We start from the raw sequence: 20,577 nt of genomic DNA on the forward strand, positions 1-20,577 counted from the left end.
AGGAAGGAAAGCACACAACTCCAGGGTTTCAGGGGCAGATGAGAAGTGACCCTCAACATGCCAAGGTCAGCTGGACCAGTCAGGCATTCCCCAGGAGGCCCAGCCAGCCAGACCTGTTCCATGTTCTTGGATCCTTGGGGCCCTGCAGCATCACAGTGGCCCCTTGGGTCCATGAGGCTCTGTAGGATCACAACAGATCTTTGTTTCCATGAGGCCCAGTGATATAACAATGGTCTCCTTGGCTCCACAGTGGCACAATGGCCCCTTGCTTCCATGAGGCCTTGCAGTGTCAAAATGGTTTCCTTGTTCCCATGGGACTGCGCAATGCCACAATGGCCCCTTGGTTCCATGAGGATGCAGAGTCTCAAAATGGCCCCTAGGTTCTATTGGGTTCCCCAGGATCACAATGGCCCCTTGCTTCCACCAGGCCTGGGTCTATTACACTGGTCCCTTGCTTCCATGAGACCTTGCAGTGTCACAGTGGCTGCCTTGGTTCTGTGAGGCCCTGTGGTGTCACAATGGCCCCTTGGTTCCATGGGGACTCGGAATGTCAGAATGGCCTCATTGGTTCCATGAAGCCCTGCAGTGTCACAATGGTCTCTTTTGGTTCCGCAGTATCACAATGGCACCTTGGTTCCATGAAGCCCTAAAGTACGGAATGGCCCCTTGGTTCCCTGCAGTGTCACAGTGCTCTCCTTTGTTCCATGGTGCCACACAGGGTCACAAGGGCCCCTCAGTTCTACAAGACCCATAGTGTCACAATGGCCCCTTGCTCCCATGAGGCCGTGCCATGTCACAATGGTCTCATTGGTTCCACGAGGCCCTGCAGCTCCACAATGGCCCTTGAAGTGTCACAATAGTCTCAGCAGGTTCCCCGACTGGATCACAATGGCCTCCTTGGTTCCATGATGCCCCATAGTATAACAATGGTATCCTTGGTTTCACAGTTAGAATGGTCGCATGGTCTCATGGAGCCCCACAGCCCCTTACAGAGCCCCATAGCCCCTTTGGAGCCCCACAGGGTCACTGTGATCCCCTTGATTCCATGAGGCCCTGCTGTGCTACAATGGCTCCTTGGTTCTATGAGGCCCTGTGGTGTCACAATGGCCACTTGGTTCCAGTGGGTCCCTAAGTGTCATATCAGTCTCCTTGGTTCTATGAGGCCCCACAATGTCACAATGGACTTTTTGTTCCATGAGCTTTTGTACTGCCAAAACCAGACAACAACAGTGTCCTTGGTTCCATGGTGTCACACTAGACCTTGGTTCCATGGGTACTCACAATGTCAGAAGGGGCTCCTTGGTTCCATGAGGCCCTGCAGAGCCCCTTGATTCAACGAGGCCTCAAAGTGTCATCATGGCCTCCAGGATGTCATGAGGCCCTGCAGTGTCATAATGGAACTTTGGTTCCATGTGTTCCAGCACTGTTCCACAAATCCTTAGTTCCATGGGGCCCTGTAGTGTCACAATGGACTCCTTGGTGCCACACAATGTGACAACTGCCCCTTGGCCTGCCAACGCTCCATGGTACCACAATGATTCCTTGCTTCCAAGAGGCCTTGTAGTGTCACAATGGCCCCTTGCTTCAATGAGGCCTTTGGTGTCACTATGGTCTCCATGATTCCATAAGGCCTCGCAGTGTCACAACAGACCATTGGTTTCACTGAGCCCCGCAGTGTCACTGTGGTCCCCTTGGCTCCACAAGGTCCTGCTGTGTCACAATGGACCTTTGGTTCCATGATGCCCCAGAGTCTCACAATGGTATCCTTGGTTCCTTGGACCCTTCATCCCATGGAGACCCCCAAGGTTCACTGTAGTCCCCTTGATTCCCTGAGGCCGTGCCATTCTAATATGGTCCTTTGGTTCCAGTGGGTCCCAAAGTGTCAGAACAGTCTCCATTGTTCCATGAGGCCCCACAAAGTCACTGTGGTCCCCTTGGTTCCACCGGCCCCACAGTGTAAAAATGAACTCTCGGTTCCATGAGGTTTCTCAATCCCAATGGCCTCCTTGGATCTGCAGTGTCACAGTAGCCCCTTGGGTCCATGTGGCCACGCTGTGTCACAATGGCTCATGATTCCATGAGGCCACAGAGTTAAACAAGGGACCCTTGGTTCCATAAGGCCTTGCTGTGTCACAATGGATTTCTGGTTCCATGAGCTTTCACACAGCCAACAGCAGTCTCCTTGGTTCTGCAGGGTCACCATGGACCATTTGTTCCATGAGGTTCCATAGCAGAACACGGTCACCTTGGTTCTGTGAGGTTCTGCAGTGTCACAATGGACCCATGGTTCTACCAGGCCTTGCTGTGGCAGAATGGCCCCATGGTTCCCAGAGGTTTTTCAGTGTCACAATGGTCTCCTTGAATGTGCAGTTTCACAATGGGCCATTTTTTCAATGTGGCCCCAATGTACCAAAATGGATTTTGGTTCCATGGGGTTCCATGCTGTCACAATGGACCCTTTATTCCATGGGTTTGCTCAGTGTCAGAGCTGAATCCTTGGTTCTGTGAGGCCTCACTACTATCAAAGCCAAAATATCAGAATAGGACTCATTAACACTAAATTGCTGTTTAAGAGGGTATCATTTATTCAGGCCTGAGATCTAGTTTGGGATAACTCCTAACCCTATGTGGATGTGTAATTCTACCAGCGTCACTAAATGTGTATTACAATTTACCCATTACCATAAAATCCACCCCAAGTTCCCAGTTTCAGTCCTTCTTTTTTCTGCCATTACATTCTTGAGCTAGATGTCTTCTTGTCTTCCAACCATCCTTGCTGGGAAAGCAGCCCCTGCATGCCTTGTTCCTGTGCTGAAAGTTCACAGGCACAGTAAAAATTGAATGAACCCTTTTGGTATCAGCCCAAGGCTTTGTGTGGGCAGGCAGAGACAGGCAGGAGGCAGAGCTGTCAGCAAAGGAAGGGCCCAGCCAGGTGGGGCAGCCGGGGAATGCCGACAGCCTGCAGGGACAGAGGCGCAGGGCAGGGACACCGTAGGACAGCCTGGGCTGCACAGGGCACAGGGATGGGCAGCAGCTGCAAGACAGCCCTGCCAGAGCCAACTTGGGCAGCACTTTGGCCATGGCAGACACAAAGAGCACCAAAGCCCCAGAGGGTCATTACAGTCCTTGTGCTGTGTCTGTGCTGCTGAGCTGGGCCGGGCTCCTGGCCCAGAGGCAGCTCCTGGCAAGGGCAGCAGAGCTGCAGAGAGACAGCTCTGGCCAGGAGCAGCTCCTGTGCACAGCCCAGCAGGCCTGGGGCACTGCCAGGGCCCCTCAGGGACACCAGCAGGGCACAGACAGAGCTCCCAGGGGCTCAGCACTGGCAGGGGCTGTGGCATGTCCCAGAGGGGGCTGTGTCACAGCAGCTCCTCTGTGGCTGTGTCATGGAGGCACAGAGCAGCTGTGATGTCAGCAAGGGGCTGTGTGACAGCACAGAATGGGCTGTGTGAGGTCACAGACTGGGCTATGACAAGACAGAGTTTTTTGTGTGAGGTCACTGAGCAGCTAGAGCATCATAGAGGGAACTGTATGACATCATAGAGGGGTTCTGTGACATCACAGAGCAGGCTGTGACATCATGGCATGGCTGTATGGCATCATAGAGCTGGCTGTGAGCTCAGAGTGTATACTGTGACCTTACAAAGTGGCAATATGACATCACAGAGAGGGTTTTGTGATATCATTGAGGGGTTTGTGACATCAAACATCTGTCTGTGACATCACAGAGTACGGTGTGAGGCCATAGAGCAGATCCTGAATTCATAGAGGGTGGCTCTGTGACATCAGAGAGAGCATTGTGATATCACTGGCCAGCTGTGTAACATCATAGAGCAGGCTATGACATCACAGTACAGATTGTGACATCACAGGGTGACTTTCTGACATCACAGTCTTCTGCGACATCACAGAGTCTTCTGCGACATCACAGTGCAGCTGCATGACATTCCAGGGTGACATCCCAGATTTGGCTCTGTGACATCACAGGGGCTGTATGAGGTCACTGGGGAGGTCACTCTGCCCCAGCCCCCCTCACAGTTCCCCCCAGAGCAGTCCAACCCTGCTCCTGCACAGCGGGGTCCCCTGTCCCCCCGGGTCCCCCCGCCCCCGGCGCCGCAGCCTCCCCCAGAGGATGTTCCACGAGATCAACCCCAGAGCCTGACACGGGGACGGGGGACGGGGCCCTGGGGGTGGCACAGGGGGACAGGGACCCCCCGGCAGCGTCCCCGTGTCCCCCAGGGCCAGAGCCTGGGCCAGGGCTCCCTCACCCTGGTACCAACGAGGCCTTGAGAGCGCTGAAAAAATCCCCAGCAAGGGATCAGCAAAAACCAGATTGAATATTAAGAAACAGCAGCACAAAGTTCCTTGGCAAGAGTCACTCTGCTCCTGACTGGACACTTCAGGCACACCAAGGAAACAAAGCAACAACAAAACCAAAGAGAATCCAGGCAATCAAACAAGAAATGAACCAAGAGCTGTCCTTCTGTGTGTGTATGAGACACAAGGACAGTGAGGGTAAAAGGAATATGGCCCAAAAGCTTAACAGAGCCCAAACTTAATAGGAACTAACATGACCTTTACTGATATCTTCAACTTCACAAATTAGCAAAAGAACAGCACTTAACAGTATTTAACCTTTTACCTGACGACTTTACAATTTAACAGACGAATCACATTTAACTGTATATAACTCCGCTTATAACTTATATTAAATAACTTAGCAAAAGAACAACTCTTAGCAGCATTTAACTTCCCTTAGACCTCATGACTTAACCTCACTTACAGGCCTGACTGGCTCAGCTATCCATGGCTCTCAAACCCCTCAGAGAGCAGCATTTCTGCCACATTTCCCCAACACAGGCACTCCTGTGTGCACACAGACACAAAGAGTCAGTGCAAGGCACCTGGGAGAAATTCCCCTCAGGGCAGGAAATGCTCCCTGTGGATCCTTTGGCATCTCCCCAGCGGGTGAAGGGTTGAGCCTGGAGGAGTGGGGGAATCGGCCCAGGCTCCGTCGCTCTTTGGGATCCCCGAGTGCAGCAAACGGGAGAGTTCCCGGCTGGGAGAGGCCCCACTCAGAGGGAGTCGCTGGCCCAGGAGAGCTCCAAGGGCTCCTTTTGGAGCGCTGTTTGCAGGGCCCCAAGAGAGGGGCTTCAGTCCCAGCAATGGTTCATCCTGGCCGCACTTGGCACCAACAGCTTTCTTTGGCAGTGTGAGAACAGGGATGTTGTGCCACGGAGGGAACAAAACCAGCTCCCAGGGCTGCTCCTCCAGAAAGCAGGAGCTGGTTGGGCAGCAGCAGTGCCTGGAGCAGACAGTGTTTGTGATGAGCTGCAGAGGAGCTGAGCCCAGGGGCTGTTGGCCAAGGCCGAGCCCCAAGGAGCATTTCTCAGCTGGCAGGGCGGGCTGAGAAGGGGAGGGGGGAATGCAGCAGCACAGGGCCCATGGAACCAAGGGACCATTGTGACACTGTGGGGCCCTGTGAGACCAAGGGACCATTGTGACACTGTGGAGCCCTGTGACACCAAGGGACCATTGTCACACTGTGGGGCCTCATGGAATCATGAAAAATGGAAAATGCATGGAAAATGCAGTCCACTGTGACATTGCTGGGCCTCATGGAACCAAGGGGACTGTACTGACACTGTGTGACTTCATGAAATGTAGGGATCATAGTGTCACTGAGAGGCCCCATCAAACCAAGGGTCCATTGTGACACTGCAAGGCCTCATGGAACTGTGGAAACCATTGTGACAGTTTGAGGTGTTGGGCCTCGTGAAACCAAGAGGCCTTTGTGACACTGCAGGGCTGCATGGAACCAAAGGTCCATTGTGAAACTGCAGGGCCTTGTGTCATCAGTGGTCCATTGGTACACTGTGGAGCCAAAGGAGACCATTGTGACACAGCAAACCCCCAGGGTCCAAGGATCCATTGTGACACTGCAAGGCCTCATGGAATCATTGGGACCATGATAACATTGAGGGACCCCATGAAATTGTTGGGGCCATTGTGAAAATATTGGGCCCCATAAAAGCAAGGGAACACAGAACAGGTCTGGCTGGTTTGGCTTCCCAGGGGCCACATGACTGGTCCAACTGACCTTGGCATGCTGAGGGTCTCTTCTCATCTGCTAATGAAACACTGAGGCTCCATGCTTTCCTTCATATGGAAAGGAATTGTTCTTCTTCTCCAGGCACGCATGGCCACAATTGGAGTTTCACCTCCAAATTTCCTTATATCCAGGGACTATACCAATAGGAATATGGTCAGGACAGGTCTGGCTGGCAACGGTTTCACAATGGTCACCTCTCATCTGTCCCCAAAACACTGGGGAAGGCTCCGTGATTTCCTTCCTATGGGAAAGAATTCTCCTGCTTCTCCAGGTGCCCATGGCCGAGATTGGGTTTCCACCTCCAAATTCACTATATCCAAAGACAGCTCCCAGAAAAAATCTGCCATTCCTGACAAGTCTGGCTGGCCTTGGCCTAGTGGGACTCTCACCTGCCTTCCAAACACTGGGGCTCTGTGCTTTCCTTCCTATGGAGAAGAACTGTCCTTCTCATCCAGGAACCCATGGCCAGAAACGGGGTTCCACATCCAACATTGCCTGTTGTGACAGAATGGAGGAGATTGTTGGCTGGAAACATTTCATGTGTGGGGGAGGAAGGGGCAGGTCCAGCCTTGCCCTGCCCTGGAACCCCAGCACTGCCCTGGAACCCCAATCCCCCCAGAGCCTCTATCCCAGCCCAGCAGTGGCTGCCAGTCCCTGGCACAGCACAGGCAATGCTCCACAGCCACCTCTGCAGCCCCAGCCCAGCTCCTGAGGGACCAAATGAGCCCAAGCCCCACCTGGGGGAAGGGCCCAGGGAGACCAAGGGGTATTGAAGGCTGACCACAAGGCAAGCACACATCTTGACCCTGCATCCTCATGGAATTTCCATCTGAACAATGCTGCAATCCAGAGCTTGGTAGTTGTGTGTGTGCGCTTCTCTGTATCTTTTCTGTCTTTGGCTGTCTCTGTGTCTTCTTCTATTTCTGTTGTCTTGCAAATTTTGAGTAACTTAAAACTGAACAGGCTTAGAGTTTATGAAATTGAATGGGCCAAGGTAATGCTTTGAGAAGTGTTTTCTGCCGATTGAATGTGGCATTAAACCATTTGCCAACTTTCTCTAATTTTCTGAAGTTGCCAGCAAAGACTGTTTTGTTGTTTTGACCTCTTGAGGATTTCTTGTCAGGATTTCTCCAGTGCATCCAACTCAGTGTACACAAACAATTCTAATTCCTTTTAAATGTCTCCTTGAGGGAGTTGTTTGGGGGATGGGAGTCAGGGCTTGTGTGTCCTGCTTGGCCCAGCCCAGGCAGAGCTTTCCCAGCCACATTCCACACTCCATTGCCCAGCTGGAGCCGCTGGTGCCTCTGAGTTGTGCTGCCCCAGCCCCAGGGACGCTCTCCTTGTCTGCCCATTCCCCCACGGTCTCTGGGCAGGGATGGCCTCACTGGGGGCTGCTGACATCCTCAGCAACTTGGAGGCTGCTGCTGAATTTCCCTGCTCCAGAGGCTTGTTCAGCCTTCAGCTCTTCAGTGCAGGAATTCAGTGTCCCAGGGCTCATGAACATTCAGAACACCTTAACAAGCAAAGCCTCTGGGAATCATTTGATTTTAATTTTCCAAATCACTTGTTCAACCTTCAGCTCTTCTGTTGTGGAATTCAGTGGCCTAGGGCTCATTAACATTCAGAACACCTTAACAAGCCAAGCCTCTGGAAAAAATTTGATTTAAGTGTTCAAATCTTTTGTGGTTAATTAGACAGATTTCAGTAGTGTCTTCAAAGTGAGTGCATTATATTTAAAAAGACAGTGAGAAAAGATTTTTTAAGTCCTGTTTAGGATTTTTTCTGGTTTATAAATCAATATTTGCGATCTCCAACTGACACTGAATCCAAGCACCTCCTCATGCAGTTTGAATAGATATGCAAATCAAGACCCTTCATGGCTGACAATCAATCAGACTCTGTCCCTACCCCCACCCCACCATTTCCCCCATCCAAGCCCTGGCACTCAGAGCAGCCTTGTGCAGATCTGAGCTCCCTCCAGCCCAGGCTGCACCTGCAGCTTTCAGCTCCTTGGCTCCAACTCCCACCTGCTTTCCTTGCAGAAGGAGCTGCCCGAGACACAGAGGGATGTTCATTTGTATTCAGGCAGCAAAGCCAAGGGAAGGCACAGCTCCATCAAATGCCAAAGTCATTCCTCTGCTGGATATTAAATCCGCTTTGCACAGCAGACAGTCTCAGAGCAATGGAAACACCTTCTGTGCCCAGCACAGAACCCAAGGTCCCCCCAAACCCTCCCTGCCCCGATTCTGCCCAGATTTGCTCTTTGCACACATGAGTCACAGGCTGAAGTCAGGAGCCCCTCCATGCCCAGAGGGAGGAAAAGAGAGAAAGGGGATGAAGAGCTCTCCTGTGCAGAGCCAAGGTCCAAGTGCAGCCCCTGCAGTGGGAACCACAACTCATCAGGTTTGTGTCCTTTGGGCTCAGGGCCTGGTGACACTCAGAGGCACAGAAAAGTTTCTTGCCGACAAACACAAGTTGAACATTTGAACAGTTTAATAACCATCACAGCTCTTCCCTCAGCTCTCTGGGATGTCCCAGCAGCATCTGACATGTCCTCCATCCCCAAGGGATTTCCGAAAAGGAACAGTTCTAGACAAGGACATAAGAAAATGCAATTTTGTGATAGATATAAACACAATAAAGATGTTGACTAATATGGTATTTATTTTAACATCAGAAAGATTGGGCAACTTCCTGGAGCTTAAAGCATGAAACCAGTCAGTAAAGAGGCACTTGAATGACAGAGAGCATCTGGAGGACGAAATCTGGGAGCAATGGAAACGACATCGATCCAGCCAGTCTAGTGAAGAGATGGCCACTCAGACATGGCCATTTCAACCGGAGAGCTAAAAACACCTAATGAAAAAAACAATTAAATAATAGACTGAATATTAGTGACACAAGTAGATGGAAAGATCAGCATTTCTTCTCCTGCCATTAGTAGAACAATCCAGTAGATCCAGAAAATTCCTGTTCCTGATGGGAAAACTTTGCCATTTCTCAAAAGAACTCAGATTACCTAGATAATAACGATTTTCTTGTATATTAGGAAACTAACAGGTATTAAAACCTGTGCCCCTTTCCAGGCAGACATCAGCTGTGTGCCCATGTACAGGCAGTGCAACTTGTGCCCTGAGGTGCCCAGCTGGGATTAGATCTCTCCCAGAGCACCTGAGGGAGAACAGAGCACCTTGCAAGCTGCAGGTCCCTGACAGCCCCGCAGGGCTCCTGTCCCATCAACATCTGCTCTGCTCCAGTCTGAAACAGGGCCCAGCATGGTGCTGGGATCATCAGAGAGCTGAGGTGTGTGCTGGAATTCAATGGCCTCCCCATCCCGCAGCAGCCCTGCATTTCCCTCCTGCAGCCTTGGTCTCCAGCCCAGCCATGGAGGCTCTTTGGGCTCTGGAGTGTTGCTGCAGCCCCCAAAGGCAGCTGAGCTCTGCCTTTGGCCCAGTCAGGCCTGGCCAGCGCAGGCCATGCTCAGCAATTGCTTGTGTGTGCCTGGCCTTGCTGTCAGCCCCGTGAGCGGCTGCGTGGCCCCTTTGTGGCCCTGTGCTGGCCCAGCCATGGGGGCCCAGCCCCTGTGCAGGCCCAGCCCAGGCCAGGAGCATTGTGGCTGGGAACGGCCCCTGTGCCGTGGTGCCCACAGCAGCCTTGGGGCTCTGTGCCCCATGGCCTCCCTGCTGGGCAGCCTCTGCCAGCTCCTGCAGAGCCCGTGGCACCTGTGGGGCTGCACAGACAGCCCTGCCCCGGGCTCTGCCAGCCTCTGGGCCAGCAGAGAGGCAGCCAAGGCTGGCCATGGCCGGGAACAGGCCCTGAGCCCCACAGGAGGATGGAGCTGGACCACAGCCAAACTCAGCCCAGGCCAAAGCTGGGATCAGCAGCCAGGGCTGCCAACACATGGGCACAGAGGCTGACGCTGACAAATGTCCTGGGCCCCCTCCCTGCTCTGTCCATGCCACCAAGGGCACAGAGCAGCCTCCTCTCTGGGCCACTTGCCTGTTTGCAATGCCTTGCACAGGCGCTGGCCCTGCCCCACAAGGCCTGGCCTGAGTCCTGCCCCTGCATGCTCAGCCAGGCTGAGATGGACACTGATGGTTTCTGGGCCACGCTCGCGGAGCCCAGCCCAGCTCCCTGCAAGCTCTGCCAGCTGCCCTGAGCTCTGGGCAGCACCAAGGGCCTCTCTGAGCCCAGCCCAGCCGGCTCTGGCCCCACAGCTCTGCTCAGGCCAGGCTGCTCTGGCCACTGGCCCCACGGCCTCAGCCCCTGCCAAGGCCACAGCAGCAGCTGCAGCTGCCACAGGACTCAGCGCCAGCCATGGGGGAAGATGCTGGGCCAAGGCCAAAGGAGGCTCCCTGGCTGCCCTGCTCCCCTGGGGTTGAGGTGCTGAGAGCCCTGCAGCCCCTGCTGCCATCCCATCTGCCCAGGGCAGCACCAGAGCCCCGGCCTTGGGGCCCTCAAGAGCTGCTCCTACTCCAGGCCCAGGGCCCATACCAAAGCTGGGGCAGCAGCCACAAAGCTGTGCCCATTTCTGTTCATTGCTGCTCTGATGGGGATGGATCCTCAGCCACTTGGAGGTTGCTGATGAATTTTACTGCTCCAGAGGCCTCTTCTATCTGGAGCTCTTCACTTCAGGAATTCGGTGACAAAGGCTCCCAAACATTTGTTCAAAATACTTGAGCAAGAAAAACCTCTGGGAATAATCTATGTTTTCATTTCTTCTGTGATTAATCAGACAGATTTCAGAAGAGTATTTTAATTGAATCTGCTATATTGAAAAAATGCCAGGAGAATTGTTATGTACTCTTTGGTTTTCTTTTCTTGTTAATCGATTGATATCATCAATGTCCAACTGATATTGACACTCAGCACCTTCTAATGTAGTCTGAATAGATATGAAAATCAAGACCCTTCATGGCAGACAATCAGTAACACATTTTCCCCAACACCCCCACCATGTCCCTCATCCAACCCCTGGAACTCCTATGGATCAGGAATGGTGTGGCCAGCAGGAGCAGGGCAGGGATTCTTCCCCTGTGCTCTGCACTGGTTGGCAGCACCTCGAGTGCTGTGTCCAGTTCTGGGCCCCCAATTTAGGAATGACATGGAGGGGCTGGAACGTGTCCAGAGAAGGGCAACAAGGTTGGTCAGGGGTCTGGAGCACAAGTCCTGTGAGGATTGGCTGAGGGAGCTGGGGTTGTTTATCCTGGAGAAGAGGAGGCTCAGGGGAGACAAGGCAGTGTCAGGGCACAGGTTGGACTTGGTGATCTCCAAGGTCTTTTCCAACCTTGCTGATTCTGGGATCTCTGGAATCACCCTTGGAGCAGTTGCAGGATGAGCCCTGGGCCTCCTCTGCAGAAGCTCCAGCAGCCCAGGTCCCTCAGCTTCTTCTGCCAGCCCCAAAGCCCATCCTGTCAGTCCTGCAGAGCCTCTGCAGCTCCTCCTCATTGCCCAGAACAGGGAGCCCCAGAGGCAGACACAGCAGCCCAGATGTGCCCCCCCGGCCTGGGGTGCCTCTGGCAAGGGAGCAGCAGCAGGCACTGCAGGAGCCTGCAGACAATTCCTGCAGCACTTGTAGGATGATCCTGCTGCCCAAGGGACGTTCCCATGGGGCCAGGTCAGGAACTGCAATGGGGAGTAGGGCCAGAGAGGAAAGGGCAACCAGGGATGGGCTGTTTGCAGGGGAGGGAACAGGGCTGGGCAAGAGGAAGAAATCTGGATTAGGAAAGAGGAAAGGAAGCAAAGGAGAAGTAAAGGAAATGCTGAGGGCAGTTTGGGGGTGGCTGCCAGGCAGCCCTGGCTCTGAGCAACAGCGTCTGCAGTGGCACAGGAAACTCCCAGCTGATGGGAACAAACTTTCTGGCTGAGTGCAGAGGCCAGGACAAAGCTGAGTGGTTTCCCTGGTGTCCCCCAGGCTTTGCTGGCCCCAGGGGCTGATGGCATTTGTGCTCCCTCAGGTTCATGTCCCCACAGCAACAGCATGGGGGTGCTGCCCCTGCTGTGTGCAATGCAAACAGGGGCTGCTGAGGCAGTGCTGCCGTGTCTGTGCCTGCAAGGATGGGGCACCTGTGTGAGCTGGGGGAGAGGCCAGGGCTGCAGAGGGGGGATGTTGTTGGCAGCTGCATGAGGATGCTCTGGGACGCTGCCCTGGGCTGTGCAGCTCACTGGGCATGGATCAGCCCCTGCTCTGCTGCTCCTTCCCGTCTGGCCCAGGGCCCTTGCAGAGCCCCAGCCATGCTGTTTGCCCCCAGCCTGCCCATGGCCAGCCTGGGGCTGCTGACGGGGGTTTCTGTGCTGAGCATTGGCCTGGCCGTGTTCTTGAGAGAGCCTGGGCAAGGAGCCTGGAGCCCCCAGGGCCTGGCCTGAGGCATCAGCGCTGCCCCAGCAGTGCCCATGGCCTGTCCCTGCTGCAGCCCCGGCACTGCCACCCCCAGGGCTGTGCCCGGCCCCGAGAGCACTCAGGCCCTGCAGCAACACCAGGGCCACCAGGGCAGCGGGGCAGGGCCACGGCAGCAGCACTGGCAACACCAAGTGCTGCTGCTGCTGCTGCTGCTGGGCACAGCTGCTGGGCCAGCACTGATCTGCCCCAGCTCTGCACACAGACATTGCTGCTGCAGCTCCAGAGAAGGCAACACAAGGGCATCTCTGCAGAAAACTCTGCTGGGAGAGAGTTTCCTTTAGTTTCTTTAAAGCCACCGAGAGTGCAGCCCCTCATTGACACAGTCTGTGGCCACAGGGAAGGTGGAGAGAAACAAAATGAGAAATGGCATGAAAAATTACATTTCTCCATAGACAATATGAAAAAACTAAAAGAAAGGAGAAAAAACCAGAACCAAATGAAAAAGAAGTATCAAAGGTGACTTTTTTTACAAATAATTGGAAGAAATTGGCCAACAGTTTAATGTTTCTGAAACCATCCAGTCATCAGTCTCCACACTGCAGCCTTGAGCTCCTGGTTCCTCAGGCTGTAGATGAGGGGGTTCAGGGCTGGAGGCACCACCGAGTACAGAACTGACAGGGCCAGATCCAGGGATGGCGAGGACACTGAAAGTGGCTTCAGGTAGGTAAAAAATGAGGTGCTGATGAACAGAGAGAGCACGGCCAGGTGAGGGAGGCAGGTGGAAAAGGCTTTGTGCCGTCCCTGCTCAGAGGGGATCCTCAGCACAGCCCTGAAGATCTGCACATAGGAGAAAACAATGAACACAAAACAGGCAAAAAACAGAAAACCACTCCCCATAAGAGGACCGAGTTCCCTAATATAGGATTTGGAGCAGGAGAGCTTGAGGATCTGTGGGATTTCACAGAAGAACTGGCCCAGGGCATTGCCACGGCACAGGGGCAGGGAAAATGTATTGGCCGTGTGCAGCAGTTAATAGAGAAAGGCACTGGCCCAGGCAGCTGCTGCCATGTGGGCACAAGCTCTGCTGCCCAGGAGGGTCCCGTAGTGCAGGGGTTTGCAGATGGACACGTAGCGGTCGTAGCACATGATGGTCAGGAAGGAAAACTCTGCTGAGATGAAGAACATAAAGAAAAAGAGCTGAGCAGCACATGCAGTGTAGGAGATGTTCCTGGTGTCCCAGAGGGAATTGTGCATGGCTTTGGGGACAGTGGTGCAGATGGAGCCCAGGTCAGCGAGGGCCAGGTTGAGCAGGAAGAAGAACATGGGCGTGTGCAGGTGGTGGCCGCAGGCTACGGCGCTGATGATGAGGCCGTTGCCCAGGAGGGCAGCCAGGGAGATGCCCAGCAAGAGGCAGAAGTGCAGGAGCTGCAGCTGCCGCGTGTCTGCCAGTGCCAGCAGGAGGAAGTGCCTGATGGAGCTGCTGTTGGACATTTGCTGGGACTCCACATGGGCACCTGTTCATGGAGAAAAGGACATTGAAGAGTTAGAGGAGATTCCTGTAATCAAAATCAAAGCCATTTCTCATACACCCTCCCCTGGAACACACAGACAGCCTTTGGTGTTTAAGAGTTCTAGGGTGTTCTTTTTAAGCTCCCCCTATGTCTCTTCTTCTATTCTTAGATATCAGAAACTCTCAGGCTGAGGCCAGAGGCTTGGTTGGGGGAACAGGAGGGAGGGGGCTTGTTCAGAGGGAGGGGCTGCACTGCAGGGGCTCCTGTGGGCATCTCTAAACTCTCCCTGCCACAGCATTTCTTGCTTTTACTTTGCCTCATTTCCTGATCCTCTCTTTGCTTCCTGGAGATTTTCCTCCTGCAGGTGTTTCCCTGTGCCTGATCTCTCCCTGCCAGCACTCACAGACCCCAAATCTCTGTGCACTCTCCTTGGCCTGACAGAACCCTGCCTGTTTGCAGGGCACTGGCTGGGGGCAGGTTCTGTTTGCAGCTTGGAGAAAGGACAGCTCAGACTGAGCCTGATGGCTCCAGCAAAGGTGATGCTGCTGCTGTCCATGGGCAGAGGGGCTGAAAGCACATTAGGGATCTCCTACTGATCACTAAAAGTAACAGTTGGGATATCTCAGGCACTTGTCAAAATTCATAATTATAATTCATAATCAACCTTTGTACTTATCCCCCCCTCCCTGCCATTCTCCAATAGTAGGAAACTGAATACAAAGTCTTTGAAAGTTTCCTCATTTTTTACAAAGTTCTTGTCTTGGAAATATTCTATGACTGATCAGAACCCCTCAGCATGTCAGAACTCCATGAGCATTTCACCTCCCCTGCACCAGAAATACCCAGAGTTGTACTCACAGGCTCTGCAGGCATTGGGATGTTCCAGCTTGAGGAGATGGCTCCAGGAGCTGCAGCTGCACTGTCCTGCAGCCAGAGGTTCCTGTGCCAAGGGCTGGCAGTGATTGTGCCCCAGGCACTTCTCAGCCCCTTCCCAGCCCTGACTGATTGAAGCTCTCTGTGCCTCTGGGCTGTGCCCGGGCTGGCTGCAGGCAGTGCCCCAGCCCTGCTGGGCTGGCAGAAGAGCTGCTCCTCAAGAGAAATGTGCTTTTGAAGCTCTTCTTGGTGAGCAGGACCTGCCTCTGTGCCACGAGCCCAGCCCAGCTCAGCAGCACAGACACAGCACAAGGACTTTAATCAGCCTCTGGGGCTTTGTGCTCAGGCCCTGAACATCAGTCCCTGAGAGGCAGCTGAGGAAACCTCTCCAGAACTCCAAGGCAGAATCCAACTCCAAACTTTCTTGGACTTTTAATGGGTCCCACTGAGGGACACGACTGAGCAAGTGTCCCCAGGCCCCAGGCAGAGCAGAGAACTGCAGGCAGTGATGACAGGTGGGGACAAGGAGAAGCCAAGTCTTGGTGCCCTGGGGCACAGCAGGGTCTGTGCCACCAAGGGCTGGGAGGAGACACCTTGTCCTGAGGCCCTGGGGCCTCCTGGCACAGCCCCAGCCAGGCTGGGCACTGTCAGCCCCTTGTGCTGCCCTCAGCATCCCCCCCTAGCCCACATCCCAGTGGCCTCAAGGATCTGCTGCAAGGAGTCCCTGGGGAGCCTTGCTCAGCAATGGCCCTGGGGCTCCTTCATGCTCCCTGCAGGGACTGCAGGTTTTTCAGAGGACTTTGGCTTTGGCTTTTGCCTTGCAGTCTCTGAGAGGTTTGTGCAATCATGGCCTCCAATTATCTGCTGTAATTAGTCCCTGGAGAGGCTTTGTCAGTAACAACACTCAGTGGGGCTCATTAATACTTCGGGGTACTTCAGTTATTTAAAGGTACTTGGTGTTTCCCTTTTGATCCAGACTCTGTGAGAGGTTTGTGCAATCATGGCCCCAATTATCTGCTTTAATGAGTCCCTGGAGAGCTTTGTACTGACACTCAGTCGTGCTCAGTAATGCTTTGAGCTTCTCAAATTTTTTAAGGTAGTTTGGAATTTCCTTTCCACACTGAGACTCTGAGAGGTTTTTGGTCAATCCTGGCCTCCAATTCTCTCCTCCAAGGAGTCCAGGAGGAGCCTGTGCGGGCCATGGACCTCACTGAGACCCATTCATGCTTTGAGACACTTTAGGGTTTTCTTCTGGCTTTGACTCCTGGAAAGGTTTGTGCCATCTCCTCTCAGGCCCTGAGGTTCAAGGGCTCAGCTCCAAATGCACCACAGGGCTCATCAGGATGCAGCAAGTCCTGACAAACCATGGCTCTGCCTTGATTTCCCTCTGCTCTAATGCAGTTTATCAGGAATGTATCTGGAGTGATTTTGGTTTGCTAATTTGAGATTTCTCAGCCAATGCATCTATTCGTGCAGTGGGATCAGTGTTGGCTAATTACCATTGCACTCACTGGAATATATTTACTCATTTCCTGCTGTGAGATGGGATTAGGAGAAAGGCAAAGTAGGCTCAAAATTTTAGAAGTGTATATAGAAAACTTTATTACCAGTAAATAGAAGAAAGATTAATAAGAATCTGAACACTTCTCCTCTCCCTACAACCTTTTCTTTCTTACTGACAATGCAAGGAGACAAAGCCTGAAAGTTTCAGTCAGTTTACACCATCTAGAACAGTCTTTCTTCAGTTCACTTAGGCAGAGGAGTCTCTCTTTCATGCTATGGAGACTCCTCCATAAGAAAAAAGTTCTCTCGTGGCTCTCAATTCCCATGAATAGCAGCTGCCTGGAAAATCTGCAATTGTCAAGTCCCTCCCATTTTTCACAGCTTTCCCCACAGCTGTTTTTATGGGCCATGTCAGCTTATGGGGTATGAGTTTAAAGATGAGCTGTTGAAGAGCAAAGATTCTTTTCATCTATTTCTGAAATCATCTTCATCTCTGAGAACAGAGATCTTCTTCTTCTCTCCCTGAGGCCACAGGGTCTCACCACTCTTCTCTCTTTCTCTGATCAAACTTCTCATGGGATCAGAGCTACTTCAACATTTGCTTACTTTAGCATGGAGGCCTTTGCTGAACGAGTCATCTCCCCATATTTTCAATTAGTTATAGGGAAAAAGAGAGTCTGATATATTAATTACATCCTTCTCCATTGCTTTACAGGAGGATTTCAGCCCCAAGATCAAGGCATCTTCTCAGCCCTCCCATCTGGGACTCAACTTTCCCTTCACTGACCTGGGTGTCTTCATGTTCCTCTGTGTGCCTGCACGTTGTCCTTTTCTCTCACTGGAGGGAGGACGGAAGCACTGAAAGAGTTCATATCTCACCGGGGCCTGCAGATGGTTCCGTGCCCCCGGCCGGGCTCGGTGCTTGCGGCCGGAGCTGTTTTACGATGGAGGTTTCTGCAGCGGCTGCGCTGGGGCTGTGTCAGGATGGGCCGCGCTGGGGCAGGGCCAGGATCTCAGCAGCCAGGCCAGAGCACAGCAGCAGCACGGCCGGGGGCCGATGGCTTCTCCTGCCCCTGCCCGGGGCTTGCGGCTGAAGCCCAAGGGTGGCAGAATCTTGGCCGAGCCGGCCCGGCCCGGGGCTGCTCCTGGGGCCCGGCGGATCCTGGCTGGGCCCGGGCTGGCGGCGGGGCAGGGCTCAGCAGGGCCCAGATGTTCCCAACTGCAGCCATGGCCCGGCCCGGCCTCGGCCCCACGGCCTCCCCTGCCCTGCCCGGCAGCCGATGGGGCCTGGCGGGGTCCCTGGGAAGGGGCCCGGCCCCACGGCAGGAGCCGCCCGGCCCGGCCTGGCTGAGACGGGGCCGGGTCAGCCTTGTTACCTCTGTGCCAGCCAGAAGGGAAAGAGACCCTCCCAGGCTTTCCCATCTTTAACATGTGTCTTCACAGAGGCGTGTACAGTTTCCTCAGCGGTTTAACAGATTGTCAGTTCTCAAAGCTGATTACTGATTGGGTTTTTGTCAGACATGGAAGAAAACTGCTAGCAGCTTCTTTTAGGACATCACTTCTGTGATGCAAAACCATCACAACTGCACAGAGCACAGAGCTCCTTTATCTATATGTAGTGCTCATGTGCCCGAGGTTTCAAAATACCTCCTTGGGAGATCTCTGGGCCCTCTCCAAGGTGTTTTCAAATGAAAACATTCAGCTCAGAGTCTAAGAAAATCACCAGAGGACAGGGCCAGCCTGACCTGTCTGTCCTGGCTACTTTTGTCTGAGATCAGTCCTTGGACATACAGAATTGAGAGGCCAAATTCTAATTTTGGCCATGGACCCTGGACATGAGAGCCGGTTCTTTTCCATAGGAAGGAAGGAACAGAGCCCCAGTGTTTCAGGGGCAGATGAGAAATGGCCACCAGAATCCAAGGGCAGACAGAGCAAGCAGGATTTTGTTCTGAGTGATATACTTGCATATAGGAATTGTTTTAGGGAGAGTTCCAATTTTGGCAATGGGCATCTGAAAAGGGGGACGTTCTTTTCCAGAGCAAGAAAAGCACGGAGCCCCAGTTTTCCAGGAGCTGATGAGAGGCAGCCCTTGACATCCCAACATCAGCCAGACCTGTCAGGGGACCCCTGGGAGGCCAAACTAGCCAGGCCTGTTCCATGTTCCCTCGGTTCCATGGGGCCCCACAGTGTCCCAATGGTCCCTTGCTTCCATGAGGCCCTGAGGTGCCATAATGCCCCCTTGGTGACACCAGGCCCTGAAGGGTCTCAATGGACTCCATGGTTCCATCAGCCCTAATTGTCTCTGGGTTCCATGAAGCCCCACTGTGTCACCATGGCTCCTTGGTTCCATGGGCTCCAGGGGTGCCACAAGGATCCCCTTGGTTCCATGAGGTCCCACAGTGTCCCAGTGATCTCCATGGGAAGGGAAGAACCCAGCCTCAGTGTTGCAGGGGCAGCCAGCCAGAGGCCAAGACCAGCCAGACTTGATGGTACTGGCAGACTGTGCCTAGGAGCAACCCTTGGATATACAGAATTTTAGAGGTAGAATCCTAACTTCAGACATGGATACCTGGAGGAGAAGGGTGGCTCTTTTCCAAAGAAAAGAAAGCATGGAACATTGATTCCACAGTGTCATTCTCAGGCCTGCAGCCAGAGCCCGTTGCCATGGCAACCATTGCCAGCCCCATCCCCAGGCTGATGGGATCCCAGAAGCACAGGATTGGCTGAGCTGGGAGGGACCCATCAGGATCCTCCAGTCCAACTGCTGGCCCTGCACAGGACACCCCAACAATGCCAGCCTGGGCCTGGCAGCGCTGGCCAAACGCTGCTGCAGCTCAGAGAGCCCTGGAGCTGGGACCCTTCCCTGGGGAGCCTGGCCAGGGCCCCAGCAGCCTCTGGCCAAAAACCTTTTCCTGACATCCAACCTGAGCCTGCCCCAACTCAGCTGCAGCCGCTCCCTCCACTCCTGTCCCTGGGCACCAGAGGGAAGAGGTTCCCACAGCCCCAGCCAGGGACCCGCTCCCAAGGCTGCTGCCATGGCCACCAGGGCTGGCACCAGCTGGGATGCTCGGTTTCCACGGGCCAGGATTCAGCAATGGGATTCCCCAATTTCCTGCTCCCGCTAAAACCGCGCTGCCCTCGCTGCCCTCCCGCCTCCCGTGGAAAGCACAAAAGGCAAAGATCCCGGGCTGGGATAAGAACAATTTAATGGGAACAGCAACGAGATAAGGAACAAATGGAACAGAAACAATATTGATAACAGAAGGGATAAATAAAACTATTTACAGAGAAAACTACAACATCAACAACTGGCTCTTCCTGGCAACGTATTTCATCCTCTCTGGAAAGGACACTCTTCTCCTCAGGGGGGGGGAGAGAGAGAGAGAGAGTCCCTTTCCTGCCCCTGGCAATGACCTGAGGTGGGAGTGAATGTAATGACAGGGCCATGGCCAGACCCTCATGTTCTCCAATCCCACAACATGTCATTGGCAGGGGCAACAAAAGGTACAGGTGTCTTCCCAGCATGGATCACAGGGAAAATGGATCCCCAGGGCTCTTCCCAACGTGGGGTCTCCAATGGGGAATGAAGCTGGAGTGGTGCATGAAGCTCTTCCATGCATTTGGGGCATTTGCAGGGCTTCTCTTACCGGTGTCTCCATTGGTGTCTTGTCAAGTGAGAGCTGCTGGTGAAGCTCTTCCCACACTGGGGACACTCGTAGGGCCTCTCCCCAGTGTGGATGCGTTGGTGGGTCAAAAGGGTGGAGCTGCAGCTGAAGCCCTTCCCACACTCCCCACACTCGTAGGGCCATTCCCCAGTGTGGATCATCTGGTGGCTGATCAGGGTGCTGCTCTGCCTGAAGCTCTTCCCACACTCCAAGCACTTGTGGGGCTTTTTCCCATCATGAAGCTGCTCATGGGCCACCAGCTCTGAGCTCTGGCTCAAACTCTGTCCACCTTCCAGGCTCAGGGTGGGTCTTTCCTCCTCAGAGCCCCCTGGGCTGGGTTTGCAGCCCCTCTTCCTGTGGGATCTCTGTAGATTTTCTTCTCCCTTGGATTCCTGTCCCATGGAGCCTCTCAAAATGGCCACACACCCCTGTGATGTCACACAGGCTCCCTGTGATGTCACACAACTAACTCTATGATGTCACACAGCCCAGTTGATGTCTCTGCCCAGTCTGTGATGTCACACAGCCAGCTGTGGCTTGTCACACAGCCAACTCTATCATGTCACACCACCCCTG

The 20,577-nt window shown here is 53.7% G+C and overlaps 1 protein-coding gene and 1 pseudogene across 1 annotated transcript in view; one reads left to right on the plus strand and one right to left on the minus strand.

The window, feature by feature from the left end:
* LOC143692469 (uncharacterized) overlaps nt 1-20,577 on the plus strand; it is a 279,232-nt gene that overhangs the window by 81,315 nt on the left and 177,340 nt on the right. The window lies entirely within an intron of this gene.
* On the minus strand, nt 13,008-13,940 carry LOC143692404 (olfactory receptor 14J1-like; annotated as a pseudogene).

The sequence above is a fragment of the Agelaius phoeniceus genome (assembly GCF_051311805.1).
Source record: "Agelaius phoeniceus isolate bAgePho1 chromosome W unlocalized genomic scaffold, bAgePho1.hap1 SUPER_W_unloc_1, whole genome shotgun sequence".
Taxonomy (NCBI): Eukaryota; Metazoa; Chordata; class Aves; order Passeriformes; family Icteridae; genus Agelaius; species Agelaius phoeniceus.